At 34.9% G+C, this 24,109-nt stretch overlaps 1 pseudogene; it reads right to left on the bottom strand.

Moving 5' to 3' along the window:
• Window positions 1–16,713: 16,713 nt before the first annotated feature.
• On the bottom strand, window positions 16,714–21,482 carry LOC128181950 (uncharacterized; annotated as a pseudogene).
• Window positions 21,483–24,109: the final 2,627 nt, after the last annotated feature.

Raw genomic sequence — 24,109 nt, 5'->3', positions numbered from 1 at the left:
AATAGTCACATCTTTAATATTTAAAATTTGAGGTTTTATTCAACACACACCATATTTCCGTTGAAACATCTGTGCTTATGATTGACTTGATTTGTAAGTGACTTACAAAGGACACCTGAATCTGATCTTATCTAGATGAAAAGTATATGATGAGGATGAGATTGGCCATTGGATAAGAGTCTTATTTGAAAGTATGACTCTATGAAATGCGTCTTATTAGTATTTCTGCTCTTTCGCATTTTTTGCCCGTTATTGCTATGGAATCTGTAAAAAAAAAACCACATTAAAACTTCTGTATCTGGTATTCAGCTTGATAACATTTACGATTGTTACGAAAGCACTGCGCTTCGAGTGTACACTTTTATTTCATGGAAGTTTCATTCTAGAGTAGGCCTAACTGAAAGTTGTCATCCATAACATCCAAGGTTGGCGGTTGTTTATAGAAGCAACTAAAAAGTATATCATTAAGGCGCTACTTAACTGTTATTACTTCCGAGTCTCTAAGATTGTGTCGATACCGGTTGAGTCTATGTATGGAAGTTATATATACAATTGCAAAAAGGATTATGAATGCATTTGAAAGAACATGTCAGCTCGTTGAAACATCTGTGCTTATGATTGACTTGATTTGTAAGTGACTTACAAAGGACACCTGAATCTGATTTTATCTAGATGAAAAGTATATGATGAGGATGAGCTTGGCCATTGGATAAGAGTCTTATTTGAAAGTATGGCTCTATGAAATGCGTCTTATTAGTATTTCTGCTCTTGCGCATTTTTTGCCCGTTATTGCTATGGAATCCGTAAAAAAAAACACATTAAAACTTCTGTATCTGGTTTCAGCTTGATAACAACGATTGTTTCGAAAGCACTGCGCTTCGAGTGTACACTTTTATTTCATGGAAGTTTCATTCTAGAGTAGGCCTAACTGAAAGTTGTCATGCATAGCATCCAAGGCGCTACTGTGTGGGAAATTTGTTTGCCTGTGGCATTTACATAGCGATATGGCCTCAACAAGTAAAACAGCCTGCAAGTCCTGGATTCTTCCTACTTCAGACGCCTGCAAAACAGTGAAAAAACACACTTTACAACATGGTATAAAATATTGTTAAAAACGTGTCGCATTAATTTTATCCTACTGTCAGCTGACATGTTCTTTCAAATGCATTCATAATCCTTTTTGCAATTGTATAACTTCCATACATAGACTCAACCGGTATCGACACAATCTTAGAGACTCGGAAGTAATAACAGTTTGAGTTATGTATGATGACTCTCCGCTCAGGTGGAAACTATCTTATTCTCATATTTTTAACTCTAAAATGGATCGATAGAAATTAGTGTCTTCGATAGGGATACGAATTCCAGGACATTGCAAAACATCTTTTCAGAGCTGGTTATCAAGAAAATAGTCACATCTTTAATATTTAAAATTTGAGGTTTTATTCAACACACACCATATTTCGGTTGAAACATCTGTGCTTATGATTGACTTGTAAGTGACTTACAAAGGACACCTGAATCTGATCTTATCTAGATGAAAAGTATATGATGAGGATGAGATTGGCCATTGGATAAGAGTCTTATTTGAAAGTATGACTCTATGAAATGCGTCTTATTAGTATTTCTGCTCTTGCGCATTTTTTGCCCGTTATTGCTATGGAATCTGTAAAAAAAAAAACACATTAAAACTTCTGTATCTGGATTCAGCTTGATAACATTTACGATTGTTACGAAAGCACTGCGCTTCGAGTGTACACTTTTATTTCATGGAAGTTTCATTCTAGAGTAGGCCTAACTGAAAGTTGTCATCCATAACATCCAAGGTTGGCGGTTGTTTATAGAAGCAACTAAAAAGTATATCATTAAGGCGCTACTTAACTGTTATTACTTCCGAGTCTCTAAGATTGTGTCGATACCGGTTGAGTCTATGTATGGAAGTTATATATACAATTGCAAAAAGGATTATGAATGCATTTGAAAGAACATGTCAGCTCGTTGAAACATCTGTGCTTATGATTGACTTGATTTGTAAGTGACTTACAAAGGACACCTGAATCTGATTTTATCTAGATGAAAAGTATATGATGAGGATGAGCTTGGCCATTGGATAAGAGTCTTATTTGAAAGTATGGCTCTATGAAATGCGTCTTATTAGTATTTCTGCTCTTGCGCATTTTTTGCCCGTTATTGCTATGGAATCCGTAAAAAAAAACACATTAAAACTTCTGTATCTGGTTTCAGCTTGATAACAACGATTGTTTCGAAAGCACTGCGCTTCGAGTGTACACTTTTATTTCATGGAAGTTTCATTCTAGAGTAGGCCTAACTGAAAGTTGTCATGCATAGCATCCAAGGCGCTACTGTGTGGGAAATTTGTTTGCCTGTGGCATTTACATAGCGATATGGCCTCAACAAGTAAAACAGCCTGCAAGTCCTGGATTCTTCCTACTTCAGACGCCTGCAAAACAGTGAAAAAACACACTTTACAACATGGTATAAAATATTGTTAAAAACGTGTCGCATTAATTTTATCCTACTGTCAGCTGACATGTTCTTTCAAATGCATTCATAATCCTTTTTGCAATTGTATAACTTCCATACATAGACTCAACCGGTATCGACACAATCTTAGAGACTCGGAAGTAATAACAGTTTGAGTTATGTATGATGACTCTCCGCTCAGGTGGAAACTATCTTATTCTCATATTTTTAACTCTAAAATGGATCGATAGAAATTAGTGTCTTCGATAGGGATACGAATTCCAGGACATTGCAAAACATCTTTTCAGAGCTGGTTATCAAGAAAATAGTCACATCTTTAATATTTAAAATTTGAGGTTTTATTCAACACACACCATATTTCCGTTGAAACATCTGTGCTTATGATTGACTTGATTTGTAAGTGACTTACAAAGGACACCTGAATCTGATCTTATCTAGATGAAAAGTATATGATGAGGATGAGATTGGCCATTGGATAAGAGTCTTATTTGAAAGTATGACTCTATGAAATGCGTCTTATTAGTATTTTTGCTCTTGCGCATTTTTTGCCCGTTATTGCTATGGAATCTGTAAAAAAAAACACATTAAAACTTCTGTATCTGGATTCAGCTTGATAACAACGATTGTTACGAAAGCACTGCGCTTCGAGTGTACACTTTTATTTCATGGAAGTTTCATTCTAGAGTAGGCCTAACTGAAAGTTGTCATCCATAACATCCAAGGTTGGCGGTTGTTTATAGAAGCAACTAAAAAGTATATCATTAAGGCGCTACTTAACTGTTATTACTTCCGAGTCTCTAAGATTGTGTCGATACCGGTTGAGTCTATGTATGGAAGTTATATATACAATTGCAAAAAGGATTATGAATGCATTTGAAAGAACATGTCAGCTCGTTGAAACATCTGTGCTTATGATTGACTTGATTTGTAAGTGACTTACAAAGGACACCTGAATCTGATTTTATCTAGATGAAAAGTATATGATGAGGATGAGCTTGGCCATTGGATAAGAGTCTTATTTGAAAGTATGGCTCTATGAAATGCGTCTTATTAGTATTTCTGCTCTTGCGCATTTTTTGCCCGTTATTGCTATGGAATCTGTAAAAAAAACACATTAAAACTTCTGTATCTGGTTTCAGCTTGATAACAACGATTGTTACGAAAGCACTGCGCTTCGAGTGTACACTTTTATTTCATGGAAGTTTCATTCTAGAGTAGGCCTAACTGAAAGTTGTCATCCATAACATCCAAGGTTGGCGGTTGTTTATAGAAGCAACTAAAAAGTATATCATTAAGGCGCTACTTAACTGTTATTACTTCCGAGTCTCTAAGATTGTGTCGATACCGGTTGAGTCTATGTATGGAAGTTATATATACAATTGCAAAAAGGATTATGAATGCATTTGAAAGAACATGTCAGCTCGTTGAAACATCTGTGCTTATGATTGACTTGATTTGTAAGTGACTTACAAAGGACACCTGAATCTGATTTTATCTAGATGAAAAGTATATGATGAGGATGAGCTTGGCCATTGGATAAGAGTCTTATTTGAAAGTATGGCTCTATGAAATGCGTCTTATTAGTATTTCTGCTCTTGCGCATTTTTTGCCCGTTATTGCTATGGAATCCGTAAAAAAAAACACATTAAAACTTCTGTATCTGGTTTCAGCTTGATAACAACGATTGTTTCGAAAGCACTGCGCTTCGAGTGTACACTTTTATTTCATGGAAGTTTCATTCTAGAGTAGGCCTAACTGAAAGTTGTCATGCATAGCATCCAAGGCGCTACTGTGTGGGAAATTTGTTTGCCTGTGGCATTTACATAGCGATATGGCCTCAACAAGTAAAACAGCCTGCAAGTCCTGGATTCTTCCTACTTCAGACGCCTGCAAAACAGTGAAAAAACACACTTTACAACATGGTATAAAATATTGTTAAAAACGTGTCGCATTAATTTTATCCTACTGTCAGCTGACATGTTCTTTCAAATGCATTCATAATCCTTTTTGCAATTGTATAACTTCCATACATAGACTCAACCGGTATCGACACAATCTTAGAGACTCGGAAGTAATAACAGTTTGAGTTATGTATGATGACTCTCCGCTCAGGTGGAAACTATCTTATTCTCATATTTTTAACTCTAAAATGGATCGATAGAAATTAGTGTCTTCGATAGGGATACGAATTCCAGGACATTGCAAAACATCTTTTCAGAGCTGGTTATCAAGAAAATAGTCACATCTTTAATATTTAAAATTTGAGGTTTTATTCAACACACACCATATTTCGGTTGAAACATCTGTGCTTATGATTGACTTGATTTGTAAGTGACTTACAAAGGACACCTGAATCTGATCTTATCTAGATGAAAAGTATATGATGAGGATGAGATTGGCCATTGGATAAGAGTCTTATTTGAAAGTATGACTCTATGAAATGCGTCTTATTAGTATTTCTGCTCTTTCGCATTTTTTGCCCGTTATTGCTATGGAATCTGTAAAAAAAAACACATTAAAACTTCTGTATCTGGATTCAGCTTGATAACAACGATTGTTACGAAAGCACTGCGCTTCGAGTGTACACTTTTATTTCATGGAAGTTTCATTCTAGAGTAGGCCTAACTGAAAGTTGTCATCCATAACATCCAAGGTTGGCGGTTGTTTATAGAAGCAACTAAAAAGTATATCATTAAGGCGCTACTTAACTGTTATTACTTCCGAGTCTCTAAGATTGTGTCGATACCGGTTGAGTCTATGTATGGAAGTTATATATACAATTGCAAAAAGGATTATGAATGCATTTGAAAGAACATGTCAGCTCGTTGAAACATCTGTGCTTATGATTGACTTGATTTGTAAGTGACTTACAAAGGACACCTGAATCTGATTTTATCTAGATGAAAAGTATATGATGAGGATGAGCTTGGCCATTGGATAAGAGTCTTATTTGAAAGTATGGCTCTATGAAATGCGTCTTATTAGTATTTCTGCTCTTGCGCATTTTTTGCCCGTTATTGCTATGGAATCTGTAAAAAAAACACATTAAAACTTCTGTATCTGGTTTCAGCTTGATAACAACGATTGTTACGAAAGCACTGCGCTTCGAGTGTACACTTTTATTTCATGGAAGTTTCATTCTAGAGTAGGCCTAACTGAAAGTTGTCATGCATAGCATCCAAGGCGCTACTGTGTGGGAAATTTGTTTGCCTGTGGCATTTACATAGCGATATGGCCTCAACAAGTAAAACAGCCTGCAAGTCCTGGATTCTTCCTACTTCAGACGCCTGCAAAACAGTGAAAAAACACACTTTACAACATGGTATAAAATATTGTTAAAAACGTGTCGCATTAATTTTATCCTACTGTCAGCTGACATGTTCTTTCAAATGCATTCATAATCCTTTTTGCAATTGTATAACTTCCATACATAGACTCAACCGGTATCGACACAATCTTAGAGACTCGGAAGTAATAACAGTTTGAGTTATGTATGATGACTCTCCGCTCAGGTGGAAACTATCTTATTCTCATATTTTTAACTCTAAAATGGATCGATAGAAATTAGTGTCTTCGATAGGGATACGAATTCCAGGACATTGCAAAACATCTTTTCAGAGCTGGCTATCAAGAAAATAGTCACATCTTTAATATTTAAAATTTGAGGTTTTATTCAACACACACCATATTTCCGTTGAAACATCTGTGCTTATGATTGACTTGATTTGTAAGTGACTTACAAAGGACACCTGAATCTGATCTTATCTAGATGAAAAGTATATGATGAGGATGAGATTGGCCATTGGATAAGAGTCTTATTTGAAAGTATGACTCTATGAAATGCGTCTTATTAGTATTTCTGCTCTTTCGCATTTTTTGCCCGTTATTGCTATGGAATCTGTAAAAAAAAAACCACATTAAAACTTCTGTATCTGGTATTCAGCTTGATAACATTTACGATTGTTACGAAAGCACTGCGCTTCGAGTGTACACTTTTATTTCATGGAAGTTTCATTCTAGAGTAGGCCTAACTGAAAGTTGTCATCCATAACATCCAAGGTTGGCGGTTGTTTATAGAAGCAACTAAAAAGTATATCATTAAGGCGCTACTTAACTGTTATTACTTCCGAGTCTCTAAGATTGTGTCGATACCGGTTGAGTCTATGTATGGAAGTTATATATACAATTGCAAAAAGGATTATGAATGCATTTGAAAGAACATGTCAGCTCGTTGAAACATCTGTGCTTATGATTGACTTGATTTGTAAGTGACTTACAAAGGACACCTGAATCTGATTTTATCTAGATGAAAAGTATATGATGAGGATGAGCTTGGCCATTGGATAACAGTCTTATTTGAAAGTATGGCTCTATGAAATGCGTCTTATTAGTATTTCTGCTCTTGCGCATTTTTTGCCCGTTATTGCTATGGAATCTGTAAAAAAAAAAACACATTAAAACTTCTGTATCTGGTTTCAGCTTGATAACAACGATTGTTTCGAAAGCACTGCGCTTCGAGTGTACACTTTTATTTCATGGAAGTTTCATTCTAGAGTAGGCCTAACTGAAAGTTGTCATGCATAGCATCCAAGGCGCTACTGTGTGGGAAATTTGTTTGCCTGTGGCATTTACATAGCGATATGGCCTCAACAAGTAAAACAGTCTGCAAGTCTTGGATTCTTCCTACTTCAGACGCCTGCAAAACAGTGAAAAAACACACTTTACAACATGGTATAAAATATTGTTAAAAACGTGTCGCATTAATTTTATCCTACTGTCAGCTGACATGTTCTTTCAAATGCATTCATAATCCTTTTTGCAATTGTATAACTTCCATACATAGACTCAACCGGTATCGACACAATCTTAGAGACTCGGAAGTAATAACAGTTTGAGTTATGTATGATGACTCTCCGCTCAGGTGGAAACTATCTTATTCTCATATTTTTAACTCTAAAATGGATCGATAGAAATTAGTGTCTTCGATAGGGATACGAATTCCAGGACATTGCAAAACATCTTTTCAGAGCTGGTTATCAAGAAAATAGTCACATCTTTAATATTTAAAATTTGAGGTTTTATTCAACACACACCATATTTCCGTTGAAACATCTGTGCTTATGATTGACTTGATTTGTAAGTGACTTACAAAGGACACCTGAATCTGATCTTATCTAGATGAAAAGTATATGATGAGGATGAGATTGGCCATTGGATAAGAGTCTTATTTGAAAGTATGACTCTATGAAATGCGTCTTATTAGTATTTCTGCTCTTGCGCATTTTTTGCCCGTTATTGCTATGGAATCTGTAAAAAAAAAACCACATTAAAACTTCTGTATCTGGTATTCAGCTTGATAACATTTACGATTGTTACGAAAGCACTGCGCTTCGAGTGTACACTTTTATTTCATGGAAGTTTCATTCTAGAGTAGGCCTAACTGAAAGTTGTCATCCATAACATCCAAGGTTGGCGGTTGTTTATAGAAGCAACTAAAAAGTATATCATTAAGGCGCTACTTAACTGTTATTACTTCCGAGTCTCTAAGATTGTGTCGATACCGGTTGAGTCTATGTATGGAAGTTATATATACAATTGCAAAAAGGATTATGAATGCATTTGAAAGAACATGTCAGCTCGTTGAAACATCTGTGCTTATGATTGACTTGATTTGTAAGTGACTTACAAAGGACACCTGAATCTGATTTTATCTAGATGAAAAGTATATGATGAGGATGAGCTTGGCCATTGGATAACAGTCTTATTTGAAAGTATGGCTCTATGAAATGCGTCTTATTAGTATTTCTGCTCTTGCGCATTTTTTGCCCGTTATTGCTATGGAATCTGTTAAAAAAACACATTAAAACTTATGTATCTGGGTTCAGCTTGATAACAACGATTGTTTCGAAAGCACTGCGCTTCGAGTGTACACTTTTATTTCATGGAAGTTTCATTCTAGAGTAGGCCTAACTGAAAGTTGTCATGCATAACATCCAAGGTTGTCGGTTGTTTATAGAAGCAACTAAAAAGTATATCATTAAGGCGCTAATGTGTGGGAAATTTGTTTGCCTGGGCCACTTTCATAGCAATATGGCCTCAATAAGTAGAACAGCCTGCAAGTCCTGGATTCTTCCTACTTCAGACGCCTGCAAAACAGTGAAAAAACACACTTTACAACATGGTATAAAATATTGTTAAAAACGTGTCGCATTAATTTTACCCTACTGTCAGTTGACATGTTCTTTCAAATACGTTCATAATCCTTGGTGCAATTGTTTAATTTCCAAACACAGACTTAAACAGTATCGACACAATCTTAGAGACTCGGAAGTAATAAGAGTTTGAGTTATGTATGATGACTCTCCGCTCAGGTGGAAACTATCTTATTCTCATATTTTTAACTCTAAAATGGATCGATAGAAATTAGTGTCTTCGATAGTGATACGAAGACCAAGACATTGCAAGACATCTTTGTAGAGCTAGTTACGAAGTAAATAGTCACATCTTTAAATATTTAAAATCTGAGGTTTTATTGAACACACGCCATATTTCGGTTGAAACATCTGTGCTTATGATTGACTTGATTTGTAAGTGACTTACAAAGGGCACCTGAATCTGATTTTTTCTAGATGAAAAATATATGACGGGGATGCGCTTCGCCATTGGATAAGAGTCTTATTTGAAAGTATGGCTCTATGAAATGCGTCTAATTAGTGTTTCTGCTCTTGCGCATTTTTTGCCCGTTAATGCTATGGAATCTGTAAAAAAATAAAACACATTAAAACTTCTGTATCTGGATTCAGCTTGATAACAACGATTGTGACGAAAGCACTGCGCTTCGAGTGTACACTTTTATTTCATGGAAGTTTCATTCTAGAGTAGGCCTAACTGAAAGTTGTCATGCATAGTATCCAAGGTTGGCGGTTGTTTATAGAAGCAACTAAAAAGTATATCATTAAGGCGCTACTGTGTGGGAAATTTGTTTGCCTGTAGCATTTTCAAAGCGATATGGCCTCAACAAGTAAAACAGCCTGCAAGTCCTGGATTCTTCCTACTTCAGACGCCTATGTAACGACGAAAAATGACCCCCGTAGAATATTGACTGGGGGTCATTTTTCCAAGTAGAAAAATGACCCACTCAGTTGTAGAATAATTGGATTACATCGTAGAAATTATGGCCTTTGGGTCAGTTTTCTCCGGGTAAGTTGTAGAAAAATGACCACGTAGAATATTGACTAAATTTTATTACATATTCTATGTTTACTTGTTTTAATTCCATTCTTTTACCTTAAGGTGGATACAGGGATGGTGATGATGGGCGGGGGGGGGGGGGGGGGGGTCGGGAATTGCATTGCCTGCTTGGTTCTTAGATTTTTTTATCGTATAACCTTGTACGAATTACCAGCTTGAGTTTGCTTTTCTAATCACCTGTCATTGCCTATCATCATCATTTCAGTCTGTTTTTAACCCCCCCCCCAAAAAAAAAATGATATATATTTCTTTAATTAAAGTACATTGTCCAACCATGACTGAATAGGAATGATATCAATCTTAATAAAAAAAAAAACTTGTACAAATTGTAAACAGGAACTGATACCAGTAAATTTACAGGGGAAGAGAAAATTATTCATCATGGTCTCTATCACAATGAGATATTTATTAATAACCATGGGTCTGAAATAGGCAGATCTCATCACATGCATGAATTCAGAAAATTTTATCCGCGGGGGGGGGGGGGTCCCGATGGATATTTATGGGAAGGGGGGTTGAGGCCTGTTATAGGTAAATTTAAAAAGTGACCTTAATAAGTTTGAATTCCCATCCCTTAGATCCGCGATCGATTGCATACGTCATCTCATTTATATATTTTTAACAATCAATTCTTTATTGTGCTAGTCACCATAACAACAGATTTAAAAAGAATGTATTTTAAACAAATACAATGCTTGATTTTAAACCATATGAACATCACAAATTCCAAAACTTCGAATTTAAAATTGAACACAAGAAACAGAATACCTTTCAAATGGTTCTGCATGAATTTAAAATCGATATCTGTTGTAATCAAATTGACATTAAAAATGTGTTTGCAAACTTCGGTATATAATAGTGAAAGCAACTTGCAAAGAAACAATGACACTAAAAAGGGCTTTGGCACTGACTTTGACTCCATTTGAATATAACTCAGGTATTTAAAAACGACATTTGAATCTAGTAATTAATGCGAGCATATTTTTACATAACTTTAAACTTTACTTGGATTTCCCATATAAGTGTCTCGGGCAATCATACTCATTTTTAGCAGTTTCTAAAAGTAGAAACAACAGCTGTTTTATATTACCATTCTCGAAAAAGTGATCTCTTAACTAAGTGTTAATAAAGTATACCATCTATTGAGATATATTTGTGGATAAGTAAAAAACAAAGTACTGGTATAATAACTGCTGTAAGGACCAGATTGCATACACAAGATTTATAAATACCAGACTTACAAATTATAAAAGAATATGGACCTGTTATCCCTAATCATATCCTACTGTTTACTAATAATTGTAAAGGTTGCAAACTTATGTAAACTTATTACTAGATAAAAAAACCCATGTAAATCTATATCAAAATGGAGAGAAAAGGGTCATAAAAGAGAAAAAGAGAGTATTGGACACATATTTTTTATGAATGTAATGTAGAAAAAGAATTATGGACTGATGTTGAAGAATGGATTTTGAGACAGTTTGATTTGTTAATAACAATTGATAAGCAATCAGTTCTTTTTGGAAAATATAAAAATAGAGAAATTTATAAATTTTTTAACTTGGTAGTTTCTATTGTGAAGCAATATATTTTTTCTTGTAGGCTAACTATAAAAGTAGGGCGAATCCAAATATACATGAATTAAAAAACGTTATAATAGATAGGCTTTTGACTGAAAAAAATATATGCTAATGAAAAATTGTAGATATAAGGAGTATGAAAGCCATTGGCAAAAAATATGTGATAAGCTGTAGTACTGTTGTAAAGATGGTTAAATTGTTTTTTTATTGTGTTCCTTTTCTATTTTGTTTTGAACTCTGATGTTGTTGTTTTTTTCATTTCTTTATCCTCTTTCAAGTATTCCTGTAGAACAGGGACCTATCACGTGAATATGGTTTATATATTATATACATAAACAATGCACCTACCCCTGTCCCCCCCTCTCTCTCTCTCTCATACAGAGCGTCGAGAAGGGGGGGGGGTCCTTTGCAGTATTGCAGTGTACTTGACGGTTAGTTATAGATCTGTATATAGATAATTTATTTTAGACAAAATGTATCTGTCAAGTAAACAGCATTCGGTCTAATATAATGTCATTTGTGAATGACTGCAACATTGCATCCTCCAACAACTTGATTCAGTGATGCCATTAATCATTACCTTTTGATTAGAGTAGAGTTTCATGCATGTATTGTTTGTATATTTAGGAAACAATTTAGGAACTTCAATATCAGAATTTGAACAACGCAAAACGTTGTGTGACCTTTAATGTTGGTTGGAATAAACAAATTAGTCTCTGCAATTATTTTTTTTCTCGAACAATTTTTTGAACGATCCTGAGAGCAGTTTGAGTTTTACAATGTACTTTATTGAGTATATAATGGCGGCGATGAATTTAAAGTTATCAGACATTGAGTGTAACGTTAGCGCAATCGTGATAAATCCAAAATTCCGAATTTACACACGAGTCGCTGTCTTATGTGTACCTGTAACATACATCTGTTGGTGTGACCGTGTTTTTTTTCGGTTTTCAGACATTGAGTGTAGCTATATAGAACAGATAATAAAAAATCCGCTTTATTTGTTGAAATTTCACATCTGTCTTCTGGGGTTTTTCTAGGTTTGTCTACGAAATCATCTACTATAATAATGGGGCCTATTTAGCAAAGCGAGCATAATGCATAAAGGAAGCGCATGCGAGCACATCATAATGCATATAACTCGGGGGGGGGGGGGGCGGCAACCATAAAAAAGTTTAGCGAAAGGGCTCCACAAGGCAAGCTGACAAGTACTTCAAGATAAACACAGACATCGCTTTGTTCAAACTGATGTTATATATGTAAAAGGGTAAAACGGGAGGCGCATACTTAGTTCTGTCTAATCTGTCATATGCTTTCGGTGTCCCACCCCTCCTCCCCTTCCCGGGACACTCGCCAAACATGAATGCGACACGTGTCGCCTTAAATTTCTATAATGTATATGTAGTTTATAAGCGAGGTCAAAATTCTATGGGGGTCAGTTTTCAACGTTTGAGGGGTCGTAGATCTACAGTTCTGGAATGGTTTTCTACTGTAGAAAAATGACCCTAGTTGTCATAGAATACTGACCCTGGGTCAGTTTTCTCCGTAGAAATTTGACCCCCGGGTCAATATTCTACGGGGGTCACTTTTCGTTGTTACACCTGCAAAACAGTGGGAAAAAAACGCTTTACAACATGGTATAAAATATTGTTAAAATATAAGTTTCATTCTAGAGTAGGCCTTAACTGAAAATTGTGATGCATAACATCCAAGGTCCTACTTCAGACGCATGCAAAACAGTGAAAAAACACACTTTACAGTATGGTATAAAATATTGTTAAAAACGTGTCGCATTAATTTTATCCTACTGTCAGCTGACATGTTCATTCAAATACGTTCATAATTCTTGGTGCAATTGTATAACTTCCATACATAGACTCAACCGGTATCGACTCAGAAGTAATAAGAGTTTGAGTTATGTATGATGACTCTCCGCTCAGGTGGACACTATCTTACTCTCATATTTTTAAATTTAAAATGGATTGATAGATATTAGTGTCTTCGATAGGGATACGAATTCCAAGACATTGCAAAACATCTTATTAGAGCTGGTTATCAAGAAAACAGTCACATCTTTAATATTTAAAATTTGAGGTTTTATTCAACACCAACATATTTCCGTTGAAACATCAGTGCTTATGATTGACTTGATTTGTAAGTGACTTACAAAGGGCACATGAATCTGATTTTATCTAGATGAAAAATATATGATGGGGATGCGCTTGGCCATTGGATAAGAGTCGTATTTGAAAGTATAGCTCTCCATGAAACTTATCTAATTAGTGTCTCTGCTCTTGCGCATTTTTTGCCCGTTATTGCTATGGAATCTGTAAAAAAAACACATTAAAACTTCTGTATCTGGATTCAGCTTGATAACAACGATTGTTACGAAAGCACTGCGCTTCGAGTGTACACTTTTATTTCATGGAAGTTTCATTCTAGAGTAGACCTAACTGAAAGTTGTCATCCATAACATCCAAGATTGGCGGTTGTTTATAGAAGCAACTAAAAAGTATATCATTAAGGCGCTACTGTGTGGAAAATATGTTTGCCTGTGGCATTTTCATAGCGATATGGCCTCAACAAGTAAAACAGCCTGCGAGTCCTGGATTCTTCCTACTTCAGACGCCTGCAAATCAGTGAAAAAACACACTTTAAAACATGCTATTAGATATTGTTAACAGCGTGTCGCATTAATTTTATCCTACTGTCAGCTGATATGTTCTTTCAAATGCATTCATAATCCTTGGTGCAATTGTATTATTTCCAAACCCAGACTCAACCAGTATAGGCACAATCTTAGAAACTCAAAAGTTATAACCACATCTTGAATATTTAAAATTTGAGGTTTTATTAAACACACAACATATTTCAGTTGAAACATCTGTGCTAATGAGAGAATTGATTTGTTAGTGACTTACAAAGGACACCATCCTCACAATGTGAGGGATCCTGAGTCCACTCGTGGCCGTGGGACCCCTGACAAACTTAATTGAAATTTTGCGGGCTGACTGCAGCGACATCGTACGTGGATTATTACACATCTCAATATCCTCCGACCAATCACATTAAGCCTTACAACCAACCTTTTGGCGATACAGACAAAATGGCGGATCTAGATGTTGTGAACCGAGTTTGTAGAAAATTCAATGTAAAATCGTTGACGGAACAGCAAATTTCGGCAATAGATGCTCTTAAGAAAGGAAGAGACACATTTTTAGGAACGAAGACGGGGAGTGGGAAATCTCTAGTGTACGAAAGCTCGCCAATTGTTCTCGGAGAGAATGGTGTTACGACTGTGATTGCTCCACTTAACAGCATTATGTCTGGACAAATAGAGAGACTGAACAAGCTGTGCAGATATCAAATGACACCGATAGGGAGGCTGTAACGAACGGCTATTTTCTGTTTGTATCTGAATATCTCGTCGGTGATGACAAATGGAGAGATGTCTTGAGAAGTCCTATCTTCACATCAAAACACCATTTGATAGTGGTCGATGAGGCCCACACCGTCATCCAATGGTAATTGAATATAAATTAAGCAATCCAATTAATATAAAATAAGTATGCGTTTTGAAATTGCTTTGTTTATAAAAAAAAAAATTCTGTTTAACGACACTTTTTAAAAAAGTATGTATGTGTATTCTTCAAATTTAAAGTAAAAGTTGGTGTATACTTTTAGGGGGCTAGAACATGATCAAGAAGGACCATTTAGAGAGTGGTTTGCGCACATAGGAGAGATGCGATCTTTATGCATCGGAGTACCATTACTGGCACTGACTGCTACCGCTAGCCCCACACACAGGCGCCAAATTATGAAGAATCTGTGTTTTTGTGATCCATCTTGTGTAATATTAGACAGCCCCAATAGGCAAAATATAAAATTAAATGTATTGAAAGTTAAAAATAATGTAGATTTAGAAAATGTGTTCCATTGGTTAACAACTGCTTTAGTTGAGAAAAGAGAATATTTGCAGAGACATTTAATATTTTGTAACTCTATTAAGGACTGTGCTTTGATTTATATGATTTTTTTTTAAATATGTGGATTTACATATACATGTAATTTCAATATGTATCACAGTAAAACAACTGATGCCACTAAAGAAAAAATTCGTAAAGACATGCTTGAAGCTAATGGTAAAATAAGAGTGTTAATCTGTACAAATGCAGCAGGAATGGGTGTTAATTTTCAAAACGTCAATAATATTGTTCAATATGGTCCACCAAGAGATTTGGACAATTTGGTTCAACAGATGGGCCGTGCCGGCAGAGATGGAACACAATCAAATGAACTTATTATCTACAAAGCAAATCAACTTAAAAAAGTGGATGACGATGTAATTAAGCTTCTTAAAAGCACTGTTAGCTGTAGACGAAAAATCATAAATGAAGCTTATATTCAGAAACATGCAAGAGCTAGTGATCATTTCTGTTGTGACATTTGTGAATTAGTGTGTGAATGTGAAAGTGACAGTTGTCCATCAACTCATTCTGCAAAAGATGTAATATTGAATTTTAGAGACGAAGAGAATGAACTAGAAATGCAAAGAGAGGTAGGAGAAGAAGAGAAGGCTATTGTTCAACAAAGACTATACTCATTGAAAGACAGTATATTGGAAGGAACCAAATCGTTTATTCAAAGTGATATTGTTTGTGGGTTTTCTGTTGATGAAATTATTGCAAAAGTAGCCTGTTTATTTACTGTAAATGACGTACTTGATAAAACAAGTGTTGATTCTTTTTCTTTAGCCAGCAGCATTGTCCAAATAATTACAGAAATATTCAATGACAATGAAATGTATGCATTGGGAGAGATTGATTCTGATTGATAAATATCCTGACAAGCGTACACCTCTGAATGTTATTATCGTGATTATAGTAACTGATATTTATGTTCAATTACTTTACTGTGCTTTCATGAATTTTCAAGGGCATATTGATTTTCATGGATTTAATGTTACAGCAAATGACAGTTTTACAGGTTTTGTAATATGATGGCCAATGATTTTTTCAATACAACATGTAGTTAGATATTGCACCTTATAAAGGAATATTTAATTTCCTTGATCAATTTAAGATGAAATCCATGAAAATTAATATTCAATGAATATTTTTGAAACCACAGTAGTCCAATTAAGTAAGAACAATAAAAATGTTTGTTTAAGGGTTTCAAGATGATTGGAAAAACCATTTCTAAATAGAAAAAAAAACTTGTATTAAATTTGGCAGTCAATTATTTTTAAAAAATATCTAAAATCCTATCTGGTTTCTTCTTTTCAAACCGTAAACAAACAGTTTATTATTTTTTTTTGGGGGGGGGTTACCATCCACATAACCTGATCAATAAACAAATGATGAATTTAATATATTTCAATAAGTAATATGATAAATGACACATGACAAAACACATCTAAACAAGTGAAATCTATTGTTGCCGTTCAAAACTAGCTCGTTCTTTTTGGCTTGTTATCCATTTATGGAGATTAACCAAATTAATGCGAGAAAAAGTTTCCTTAAAATCTTTAAATGCATTAAATTTTCTCCCAGGAATATAGCTAAATATGTCATTAGCTCTAAGTTCGTTGATAATAAGTTGAAGATCTTTTTTCTTGTCCACACTTGGTTTGGTTTGACCTGAAGTTTTCATGCCAAGTTGCTGCTGAACACTGATCCGTATTTCTTCCTGCATTTGCGCACATGATGCAATCTTCTTAGCACTTTCATAAGTAAGATTAGCACCTTGTTCCCGCATTTTTTCTTGATCACATGTACACATATTTCAACGAGATTGTCATTAGGGATATTTTTCCCCAATCCTCCATGAATATTTGAGGAACAATTCCACTTGTACTCAAATGCCTCACGTGGTGACAGGAGAGCACATTCATATGCTAAGAGTCTCCACAGCCACAGTTTATATTTGGAATGGTTAGCAACATCAGCACACATCATTTCAAACTTAGCATTTCTGAATATACGTGTGCCATCACCCAACTTGTAAGCATCTTCTGTGTCTCTTAGTAATAACGCAAGTTTCATAAATGAAGAGCGCCATAGTGCTATGCGGTCTTGTTTAGATGATGGTGATTCAGACGATTCCTCAGTTGTTGTATGAAACACCCAGTTGTGTTCATTTTGCAAATGTCTCTTAAAGTGACTTTTTGTCTTGTACTTTCGATTACATGTACATGTGTGCTGCTTCGATTCAACTTCATATATTTCACTGATCAACAGCTCCTGGTTGTCCATCTCGGCAGCTTGTGCTGTGACAGTTGGCAAATTATCTGCAAATAAAATTTCAATTCTTTTTCAGCTCACAAACAAAATATATCACACCTTACCAAACAAAAAGATAATGACACCACAGCACATTTGATTGAACTTGATAGAAGAATTATCCTGTATAAAATTATTGTATCTATACTGAGCCCCCCCCCCCCCCCACCAAATTAATAAAAAAAAAAATTGAAATAAAATTATAAAAAATAGGTCACTTAATATGAATTATCCCCTTTAGGTTTTTTTTTTAAATCAAGGTTTCATCTGATGTAAATGACAGAAATATGAATTATAACACAAATCAGTAACCTGGTACATACCTTCTTCAATGTAGATAAAGGAGTCCAAAATCTGGAAACATAGCTCTTTTATCCAATCATGCTGTTCTTCTTCACTTTGAAGATGTAACAAATCAGGAAGAATGGTTCTTTTAGGTTTTTCATCAAGGCTCTTGATGTCTAATACTTCCATACACGCTGTGAGAAGAAATGCATCTAAACAGTCCCTGATGAATGTCATGAGACCTGTAAAATTGCAATTCATGGTATCATACATCCTCATCACTGATCATACAAAGTCAATTATTTTCAGTAATAATCACTTCATATAGAACATAAGTTAATGTTTAGTTATCTAGCATACTGATAGCTTAGAGATCAATGAAAATTAGAATTGGATTTTCCGCAAGTCTTTTTGAAATGCAGGAAATGCACCTCTGAACAAGCTGTTTGTTACTGATAGATTTACCTGAACTTCTCAGTGACGCCATCTGGGCCACTAACGTCTCGTCTCTGCAGGACATTTCGCAACTGAAACAAAGTCCCTTGATCTGCAGCTGATGAGGGCTTGTAGAATTGCTGATAAATGTTCTGAAATTGGATTAATAAAGATTCATTTACATATATATTTTCTTATTAAGCCTTTTTCATCAACAGAAAATTTCGAATTATCTAAAATAAAATGTATATAAGAAAATTTAAACATTTTTAATCTTATCACATTAAACACTGGCCTAAATTTTACATAATCTTTCTACTTATGGTATTTACTGTGATTTAATATTAATGGTTAATAAATGCAATGGAACAAATAAATAACATAAAAAACTGTGCAGAAAGGGGTGGGGGTTGTTAATCTGACTTTAAATTTATACTTATTAAATTCTCATAGTAAAATGACAAACAATAGGATTTGACATCCCCCACCTGATCTGCTCAAGGATAAAGTTAGTAAAAGCAATAGGTTGTGAATTCAATAAAATTAGTATAAATATAATCATTTGCATAATTAGAATAGTATAAATATAATCAATGGCTTAACTAAGTTAGTATTAACTGCATAAAATTACAAGCAAGTAAAAATATAATCAATATTATATGGAAAACCTGGGAAGGTGGGTTTATCCTCACAATGAATGTAAAAAACATTCAAAACCATTCAAGAAACTTGCTAATATAAGCCATCCAATAAGAATAAAAAAACTGCTAGCATCAACAATAACATCTTGAACAGGAAACATATGTTTTTTAGGATACCAAGAGTAAATTCATGATTCGATGGAGACCCTCGGGTCTAAGCACAACTCCTGCAAGGCGGTTTAATTCAATTTCATTGTTCATCATAGCCAGCTGGCTGGAATATGCACGTTCATTGGTTAGGACATCCCTACCAAATACAATTTTTTCCACAACATCTTCACCTGCATGGGGAACATATTTTTTATGCACATGTTCAAGAATTGAAATCATGTCATCGGATTTATTCTCACTCTTGTTGAGTACGTCAACAACGCTGTATTTTGATTTTTCTGATAGTTCTTTCACATAAGGATGGTCAATGTACTTAGGAATGCATTGTTAATATGGCTGCAGACAGTCAATGTACTTGGTAATGACTTGTGCAATATGATGGATCATATTGATGTGGAAACTTTCACACTCTTCCCTACTAGGCAAGAAGTTGCTGTTAGCTACCTTCATAATCTCTGCTTTGGGCTTATCACAAGGTAAATCATCTCCCAACACTCTCCTTTGTACTGCCACATTTAAAAACCAATGAAGAATTTTTCTCTGTTTATCTTTTGTCATATTTGTTGGTGATATGGTGTGGTCTAAATTGTCTCCAATGATTTCAAACCTTGGAATAGTGGGTGAAATCTGATCAGCATTTCTTGTAATAAAGTCTTTCAAAATTATTCTGCTCTTTTCACTATTGGCAACTACATCTACCGATTCGTTTAACTGAAAATGATTCAGGTGCCTTGACGGTAAACTTGGAAATTCTACTCTGCCAAGGTTGGTGTTTAAAGTCAGTGATTTCAACTCTGTAGTTGGATTATATAATACATGTACTGGTTCTGACTTGGGTACATCAGTACAAAATTCTTTTCTTGTTACATAATCATTGCTTGATACTGTCAGGCAAGAATGGTCAGATGGACATGTAAAAGACTTATTTGCCTGTGGAGTTTTAAATGAATTCACCATATCAAAGAAATGAACATCTATTGTACCTGATTCTGTTTTGTCCGCTGATGGTGGTAAATTCTCCATGACTGCCCTCTCTGCTCTCTTGCTGATCAATATGGAATGGTTCAACACAGTTTGGCGAATCTGCTTCTGGAAATTGTCATTCAGCTTTTCTGCATTTTGTAGGACGAGTTTTCCTCGTTTCTTTGACACTGACTGTGGCCCAATGGATAATCCCATTTCAGAGAGAGTTTGAATAGTCTGAAATCATAGCGATATTTAATTTCAGAAGAAAGTTTTATATTTTTAAGTACAGTAAAGAAGAAGGTAGAGTTTCTTTCAAAATTTGCCCTAAATTTCACAAGTTGTTTACATCTCATGAAAATGCACGTATACTATCTTGAACACATGTGCATATAAAGTACCAAGTTATACACTTTTACTCTGTTTTCAAAAAACGAATAATGAGTTCAACATTTTGTCCTTTTTCTAAGATGTAGACGAAAATGATGAAAAATGGCACATTTTCTCATAGTTTTTTGAAGAGGAAAAACGTGCGCGCAGCCGTCGCCTTCAACGAAATTAATGTATTTAATGTGATATCACATGATAAAGTGATAACGTAAGTTTCATCATGGGCGACAGCTGCGGACATAGTTTTCTATTCAAAAAATCACAGAGGAAATGGTGTCTTCTGCTCAGTTTTAAGAAAATTACCGGAAAATGCACTGTTTATGACGTCATAATTACACTTGTGAAAGTCTTATCTGGTAACTATTTATAGATTCTTAAGTTATGGGTATTCTTGTGTAAATAATTGTTACATTTTAATTTTTTGTGATGTTTTTAAAAATCACTCTAAATCAGGGCAAAATATGACTGAAACCTTTCCTAGTTCTTTCTGAACAGCATTATTGTTAAATTAATTTTTTTTTAAATGATAACAAAAATACCTCAACTGTTGCACCTCCATGGTCTAGAATTTGTCCGATGATTTGATGTACTTGTGACATATGTATGTTTCTGTTCTAAAGCAAAACTGATGCAGCTACAGCAAATCTGGAATTGTTTCTCTTTTTGATAACTGTTTGGAGTACATCGTACAACATTTGTGCTTTCTCTTTCAGCTTACCACAGACACTCTCAAACTTAAAGTGAATTTCATCTTTACCACGCAATACTGAAGGTTTTGATATCTTGCATAAAATTTGGCATTGGCCGTTTAGATCAGACAGCATCAACTTAACCAGTTCTGTTTTTAGCACCTCCATTTTGAAATTTTTTTTGGAGATTGTCTCTGCTTTGCAGCCTCTCACCAGGGATTTCAATACAGCCACCCAGGGACTGTCTTTGATGAAACGTGTCCTTACTTTTGAGTCATTTCTACCTCGAAAATGCACCTACAATAAAAATATCTACAGTTGCATTCGTTTTATTCATCTATTTACCTAATTCTATAACTCTATTGAGTAAAGTTAATATTTATAAACTTAAATATCAATTTAATATGTGTAATTTTCAATTGAATACATCCTCACAACAAAAGGGGTCCTGACTCAGGACCCCTGACGTTGTTAGGATGAATTGAATAATGCAAATAAAAGTGAACAGTTTTAAATTCACAAAATAACTGTATATACATGTATTTATGCTCCTTGATCTATAGAGCCTACATATATTTGATGAAAAATTATATAAACAAACAAAATAGAATACACATACCTTGACTTTGCTTGGTGTCAGCTGATCTTCTGAAAGTCTTTTCCTAACTTTTGGTTGAGCAGTGTGTTGTACTAGGACTTTCTTAGTTTTGCGAGGTGTCGGAGTTCTTATTATGATTCGTTTGTTCGACTTGCGTGGAGTGTATGTAGAACTACACGCACCCCCAACATTTTCTGAAGTGACACTAGCAGATGGCAACACATTTCGTCGAGGTCTGAGTTGATTAATGATCTCATCCTTTTCCCTCTTAAGTGCCGATAACTTTCTCTCTAAGTCATAGTCAATTTTGCTTAACCTGTTAAGTTTGTTAAAACATCGGTAACAAGTGTATTGCAGTGATAATTGCTGTTCCGGAACAAAACCGAGGACTTCGTAGAGCTGCTGATTTACATGAAAAGTATCACTGTAAATATTTCTCCGGTTTTTCTTTGGTAGTCTCTCCAAACACAGTATACATTCATCCATGATCCATGCTTCTACGCCATATATTTGTTTACACCTATGAAAGCCGCAATTTGATTGGTGCTTCTCTATGAGAGAATCAAATTTGGCCCGCAAAATTTCAATTAAGTTTGTCAGGGGTCCCACGGCCACGAGTGGACTCAGGATCCCTGACATTGTGAGGATGAAAGGACACCTGAATCTGATTTTATCTAGATAAAAAAATAAGATGGGGATGCGCCTGGCCATTGGATACCAGTCTAATTTGAAAGTATGGATCTATGAAATGCCTCTAATAAGTGTTTCTGCGCGCGTGCATTTTTTGCCCGTTAATGCTATGGAATCTGTAAAAAAAAAAAAAAAAAACATGAAAACTTCTGTATCTGGTTTCAGCTTGATAACAACGATTGTTACGAAAGCACTGCGCTTCGAGTGTACACTTTCATTTCATGTAAGTTTCATTCTAGAGTAGACCTTAACTGAAAATTGTGATGCATAGCATCCAAGGTTGACGGTTGTTTATAGAAGCAACTAAAAAGTATATCATTAAGGCGCTACTATGTGGAAAATTTGTTTGCCTGTGGCATTTTCATAGCGATATGGCCTCAACAAGTAAAACAGCCTGCAAGTCCTGGATTCTTCCTACTTCAGACGCCTGCAAAACAGTAAAAAAAAACACACTTTACAACATGGTATAAAATATTGTTAAAAACGTGTCGCATTAATTTTATCCTACTGTCAGCTGACATGTTCTTTCAAATACGTTCATAATCCTTGGTGCAACTTTTAGTTAGGCCTACTCTAGAATGAAACTTACAAAAAATAAGAAGTTTTTATGTGTTTTTTTTTTTACAGATTCCATAGCATTAACGGTCGAAAAAAGCGCAAGAGCAGAAACACTACTTAAACACATTTCATAGATCCATACTTTCAAATAAGACTGATATCCAATGGCCAAGCGCATCCCCATCATATATTTTTCATCTAGATAAAATCAGATTCAGGTGTCGTTTGTAAGTCACTTACAAATCAAGTCAACCATAAGCACAGATGTTTCAACGGAAATATGTTGTGTTGAATGAAACCTCAACTTTCAAATACATGTATTAAAGATGTTTCCGTTTTCTTGATAACCAGCTCTAAAAAGCTGTTTTGCAATGTCTTGGAATTCGTATCTCTATCGAAGACACTAATTCCTATCGATCCATTTTAGAGTTAAAAATATGAGAATAAGATAGTTTCCACCTGAGCGGAGAGTCATATACATAACTATTATTACTTCTGAGTCTCTAAGATTGTGTCGATACTGGTTGAGTCTATATATGGACATTATACAATTGCAAAAAGGATTATCAACGTATTTGAAAGAACATGCCCAGCAGGCATTTCAACGTTGTTTCAACGTTGAAACAACGTCACCCTTCAACATTGAAATGACGTTGAAAATTGGTTGAATATCAAAGTTGAATGGACGTTGAAATTCCGACGTTGATTCAACGTTGAATTCTGACGTCGTTGATTCAAGGTCTGACGTTTATCCAATGTCTAAATTTGGTTGAAATATGGTTAAAATTTCGTCATTTTACTCTTCGTATAATGATAGAGCTTCTGAACTATATAACCGAAGTAGTTTAAATAATTATACAACATATCAAATTATTTCATACACAACAAGTCACCAAACGTTAGATAATACTCAATTTTTTTATTTAGGGATTTAATTTCCTCACAATAGCTCCTAATTAGTCCAATAAGTAGCAACAAGTTCACCATAACGCAGATGATACACATTTCAAAAGTTGGTTCAACGTTGAATTCTGACGTCGTTTCAACGTTGATTCAAGGTCTGACGTTTATC

This window comes from Crassostrea angulata, chromosome 4 (genome assembly GCF_025612915.1).
Source record: "Crassostrea angulata isolate pt1a10 chromosome 4, ASM2561291v2, whole genome shotgun sequence".
Taxonomy (NCBI): domain Eukaryota; kingdom Metazoa; phylum Mollusca; class Bivalvia; order Ostreida; family Ostreidae; genus Magallana; species Magallana angulata.
Note: the sequence above shows the minus strand (reverse complement) of the source record. Positions and strands in the feature narration are given on the sequence as shown.